Source organism: Pituophis catenifer, unplaced genomic scaffold (assembly GCF_029215685.1).
Source record: "Pituophis catenifer annectens isolate HBS135680 unplaced genomic scaffold, rPitCat1.0.hap2 SCAF_7, whole genome shotgun sequence".
Classification (NCBI taxonomy): domain Eukaryota; kingdom Metazoa; phylum Chordata; class Lepidosauria; order Squamata; family Colubridae; genus Pituophis; species Pituophis catenifer.
In genome coordinates this window covers 70519847-70526070 of record NW_027256887.1, presented here as the reverse complement: position 1 = coordinate 70526070, position 6224 = coordinate 70519847, and positions in this window count along the sequence as shown.

The following is a 6224-nucleotide window of genomic DNA, read 5'->3' as shown; positions in this document are numbered from 1 at the left end:
TCTTCCGTGAAGTCTCAGGAAGCTTGGTAATTTTTATATGATTGTGGATGAATAAAGATGATATGATTGCAAATGCATAATACTAGTTATTATTATGCATAATAAAGTTTAGAAGATATTAGGGCAGCAGATCTGGTTTGCAGAAATCAACACACCTTAGCTCTTTCCTATCATCTAATGATAGTCCCAATTTTTGCAGCTGGGAAAAAGATTCAGTTGAGAAGAAAGAGCAGCTTTGGAGACCCATAAAAGATGTTTGAAACATGGCTTGGCTTATATTGCATCTTGCATGAAAAAACCACCTATAAATCTTTAGGATATCTTCTTGTTAAGAGTTGTTGTATTCCAGTGTTTCTCAACCTTGGAGAACTTGAAGATGTGTGTGGTTCAATTCTCAGAATGCTGGCTTGGGTATTCTGGGAGTTGAACTCCACACATCTTCAAGTGACTGAGGTTCAGAAACACTTTTTTTTATTCCACAGACAGCTCATTTTCTTTAATCATTGGCCCATTAAAATGTCATGCATGAAATGGTTGAATTTAAATCAACTTGAAAGTTACTTAATAGCTGTAGCATGATGATGATTACAGGCTTCTAAGTAACGCTGAAGCATGATTCTCAACATTCCTCAGCTTTGAGAACCGGGTTGAGGGCTGTGAATGACTTGTAATCCAGCAACATCTGGAGAACCAGAAGGCATGGGCTTTTCTTCAAGGAATTTTCAGGAATGTAATATATTGGATGGAAGGCATTGGCTCGTACATCAGAGGACAAATTTTCAGGACAATTCTTTGCTGTTGTAAATTCATTGTAGAAATGAGCAGAGTGGGGGAGTTTAAATTCTGAATGTTGGGTATTCTGTTTCTATTTTGGAGGGTAGAATTCAGCTATATAACTAGGATTAGTGTCAAAACCTCCTATAATAATGCAAGGAAAGTTGGGTTGCATCTTTTTGACTGTATTAGTCACTTTAAAAGAGGAGGTGGAGAAGTTAAAGCTTCCCTTTTGAAGAAAACCTAATGGACTGACATTAGGAGTCAAGGAGTCTCCCTGCCATGGAACAGAACAGAATAATACTTGGAAGGGACCTTGGAGGTCTTCTAGTCCAACCCCCTGCTGAGGCAGGAAATCCTATATCATTTCAGACAAATGGTTATCCAATTTCTTCTTTAAAACTTCCAGTGTTGAAGCATTTTCAACTTCTGGAGGCAAATTGTTCCACTGGTTAATTGTTCTCACTGTCAGGAAATTTCTCCTTAGTTCTAAGTTGCTTCTCTCCTTGATTAGTTTCCACCCAATGCTTCTTGTCCTACTCTCAGGTGCTTTGGAGAATAGTTTGACTCCCTCTCCTTTGTGGCAGCCCCTGAGATATTGGAACACTGCTATCATGTCTCCCCTAGTCCTTCTTTTCATTAAACACCATAATTAAACACGACATGATAAAAGAGTTTGTTACACAAGTTAGAGACCACAAAATATTGCATATATCAGTCTTGGCGTTTCTCAACTTTACCCAACTTTAAGCTTTGTGGACTTCCAGAATTCCCCAGCTAGCATGCTGCCTGGGGAATTCTGGAAAGCCACCCAGCTTAAATTTTTCAAGATTGAGAAACACTGTTTTAATTGTTGTGTTTCTAGCAGGGGTGAAATCTGGGGAAAGATTAGTTTTTATGAATGAGAACAGGTCTACCTTCTTCAAGCGCCTTGCTTGAAAGGCAAGATGTAAACCAGGAATGGACACATTTGAAACTCTGAGAGCAAGTTAGAGGCACCTTCCTAAAATGCTCGCTAAAAAGGCTTGCATAGTCATTAAAAGTCTGGTACATGCATTTTATCAGGAAAAATATTCCATTCCTTCGGCCATCAAGAGGCTGCTTAGGGGTGAAATTCAGCAGGTTCTGACAAGTTCTGGAGAACCGGCAGCAGAAATTTTGAGTAGTTCGGAGAACCGGCAAATACCACCTCTGGCTGGCCCCAGAATGGAGATTTTGCAATATCCTTCCCCCAGGAGTGGGGAGGGAATGGGGATTTTGTTGTATCCTTCCTCTGCCACACCCACCAAGCCACACCCACCAAGCCACACCATGCTCACCAAGCCACACCCACAGAACCGGTAGTAAAAAAAATTGAATTTCAGCACTGCCAGAACTGCAACCACTTACAAGTTGTATCTTCTAAAGATACAATAGAGATGTCAATAGAGCAAATAATGATGATTCCAGAAACTGACCGTTTGAAGCGTTGCAGCTTCCCAATTTGGTTACCTTTTAATTAAAAGAGTCTAGAAATGAAACAGGCAGGGAATCCTACACCAAGAGAGATGTTTCAGCAGCCTTCCCCAAACTTTTATGTTCTCCAGATGGATGGACATCAACTGACAGAAGGTTTGTCTACAGGAGGTATTGCTGAGATTTCTGAGAATTGATCCACATTTGTAGAGGGCATTCTGGTTGGCTAAAGCCCATCTATGGCCATGTTGTTTATACCTTTTGACAACATTAAAACTGAGGGTAATACATAGACTTCCCTGCATATGTAGCAACTGTTTTACACAAGAGGGCTATGTAAATTTTTGGAGTCCTTTAATCTGACAATGGCTCAAAGCTGCTTCGGTAAACAGTGCCATCCCCGCCCTTCTAAGAGCCAAGCCAAACAGCTGCAGTGCTCCCCTTTGCATCTTTTCTGAAATCTCCTCTGATAATTCCAAGAGCTAAAAGGAAATTTTTGCAGTGTATTAGTCCAAGAGCAATCCCCAATCCAAAAGAAGCTGTGGAAATGAGCTGTGACTTAGGTTGGTTTTCTTTCCAGTACATTTACAGGAAGCTCAATTTTGAACAATAGAATTATACAAATAAAAATAACTTGTTTTATAATATATGGACTTCTGTCAGTAGAACTACTATATATGAGAAGATCTACTTTTTGGCCAAGGCTATTAAAATACCACCTTTTATTTTAAACTGTAAACTCAGCAAGTTAGTTCTAAGTTTTCATGTCTGGATATGTGAAGTTTAAATTTTACAGATGACTTAATGGAATACTTGGAAATGAGAAAACTGGTTTGTTCTGTACTACTAGACAGAAGAATAAAATTTCAAACAGCAGTATATCAAACACAACTTTAATTTCATTAAAAAAAGAAACTCTGCTCCTTTATCCATTAACCAATCTGCTATATGCTATGTTAAATCTGCCCTAATAATCCGCATTTGCCCTTGTACTGGGATAGAAAAGTGTGTCTGCCTTTGAATTTGAATGGGCTTTTTGCAATTCTGAAACAAGGCCAGGATTTAAAAGAAAGTTACTGTACATTGAAACTCTACCTCTTTCAACCCCTTCTCTAAATTGTTGCCAAATTGTAATATTTAAAGTGTTAGATGTGCTTGTTAGATGTATAAATGTATGTGGGCTGTAACTGTAATCAAATTTAAATATTACATTTACATGTTTCATATTCTCACTTATTTTTTTATAGTATGGAACTGGTTTGAACCTCAAATCCCTTAGGTTGTGCATTGGATTATACCACATCTTTTACTCAGAATAACAGAGTTGGAAGGGACCTTGGAAGTCTTCTAGTCCAACCCCATGCTCAGGCAGGAAACCCTATACTGTTTCAGACAAATGCTTGTCCTTCTCTTCTTAAAAACTTCCAGTATTGGAGCACCCACAACTTCTGGAGGTAAGTTGTTCCACTGATTAATTCTTCTAACTATCAGGAAATTGCTCCTTAGTTCTAGGTTGCTTCTCTCCTTGATTTGTTGTGTCTTGTCCTGCCTTCAGATGCTTTGGAGAATAGGTTGACTCCCTCTTCTTTATCACAGCCCCTTAGATATTGGAACACTGTTATCATGTCACCCTTAGTTCTTCTTTTCATTAAACTAGGCATACCCAATTCCAGCAACTGATCTTTATATGTTTGAACCTTAGTCCCCTAATAATCTTTGCCATCATCGTTTTTGGATGATGAACTTCAAACAAGGCCCCCAACTTTTGACTCCTTCTAAGCACACTTCATTCTGGCTTGATTGTAGCCAATTGAAGAATTACTCTGAAATAGGCATCTCACTTTTTCAGTGTTGATCCTAAATCAAGAACACTTGTTTTTTTTTTCATTTGAGCCACTGGAGCTTTGTATTTTGGATTGCTTACAGTACCCAACTGGGTTTATTTTGTGTTTTCTGCTGAATCATGATGTATTGTTTGATTATTGTTGTATGTTGTTTGACTCATGAGATTACATTAGTCTTTCATAGTCTAGTGCCTTCCAGATGTGTTGGATCAATAATAGCAATAGCACTTAGACTTATATACCGCTTCATAGTGCTTTACAGCCAGTGGTGGGATTCAGCCAGTTCGCACCACATCGGGAGAACCGGTTGTTAATTTTCTGAGCAGTTTGGCAAACTGGTTGTTGGAAGAAATCATTAGGGCAGAGAACCGGTTGTTAAATTACTTGAATCCCACCACTGTTTACAGCCCTCTCTAAGCAGTTTACAGAGTCAGCATATTGCCCCCAACAATCTGGGTCCTCATTTTACTGACCTTGGAAGGATGAAAGGCTGAGTCAACCTTGAGCCTGGTGAGATTCAATCTGCCAAACTGCTGGCAGTTGGTGATCAGCAGAAATAGCCTGCAGTACGGCATTCTAACCATTGCACGATCGCGGTTCATAATTCAATAATGGCAAGGAATTCTAACAAATGTTCCCACCTATTATTATTGTAAGTTGTTAATTTGAGACATTCCAGTTTATGTTCTGCAAGTTTTCCTTTGGATAGCCATATGCGTTTTTGTTTGTTTGTTTTGTTTTTTTGGTAATGTGTAATATAATATTCTTTGTTTGCCATCCCCTTACTGTATTTTCATGTTTTACAAAGCTGATGTTTGCCACTGACTTTATCGGTTGTTATTCTTTGTCTCACAGCACCAAGATTTCTCTCTCAAGGCCCAACCTTTGCTGAGTTAGGTTGGGAAAGGTGTTTTTTGACCAGTGTTTTTCAACTTTGGCAACTTTAAGGTGTGTGGACTTCAACCCAGAATTTCCTAGCCAACAAGCTCATGTGTTGTGTTGTTTAGATTGGCAGTATTGGCAACATCATATCCAATGCCCAAGATCTCAAAAAATTAAAATGGAATGATAAATCCCAAATCCTTAAAAATTGCCACAACTTGGGAGTCAGTGGCTCATTAAAATGCATCAGACCTTATAAAGCAGGGGTATCAAACTTGATTTCATTGGAAGCCCACATCAGGGTTGTGTTTGACCACTGGGGGCCAGGGTGGGCATGGCTAGGGTGGGCATGGCCACAGGAGGGAAATGCTCCCGGTTCGGGAGAGCATTTTTTCTACAACCTCTTCGGCCGAAAAAATGCTTTTAAAAGTAAAAAAAAAAAAAAGCCTCTGATGATCATGCGACTCAGCTGGGATCAAAGGCTTTTAAAAGAAAAAAAACCCTTTTTTTCTTTTAACGATCCAAGCTGAGTTGCCTGATTGGCAGAGACTTTTTTTTCTTTTAAATTCCTCTAACGATCAGGCAACTCAGCTTGGATCGTCAGAGGCATTTAGAAAAAAAAAGTCTCTGCCAAAGAGGTTGTAGAAAAAATGTTTTTTTAAAGTAAAAAAAATAAAATAAAATTGGCCATGCCCACCCAGTCACATTACCCCCCCCCACACCAAGCCACACCCACAGAACCGGTAGTAACAAATTTTAGATTTCACCACTGCATGGCCAGCTCGATGTCACTCATCAAGGGCACCTGTGGTGGGCTGAGCGCTCTGCAGCGAAAACGGGCTCCCGAGCTCCATTTTCGGCTGCCACAGCTTCCTGCAACACTCTGCCAGAGGAAATGGAGCTTGGGAGGGTCACATGTGGTCCTCCCAAGCTCCGTTTTCACTGGCAGAAGAACCACGGGCTAGTCCTTCGCTGTTTCCAGAGCAGCCCTGCAAGCCAGATCTAAGTACTCTGAGGACTGGATCTGGCCCCTGTGCCTTGAGTTTGACACCCCTATTATATACCCTTGGTGCTTGCCTGGTGAAGAAAGGATAGCATTAGCCAATGCATTTTTTTTCATCTATCCAAGAGAAAAATAGTATGCTGCATATGCCCTTTGCTAAATCAAGATGAAGCTGTATCACAACATGCTGATTGTCCCCAGTTCCAAAATGTCTATAGTAAAAAAAAAAAAAAGTTGCCCCATTATAAGTTTGGGAATTGACTGTC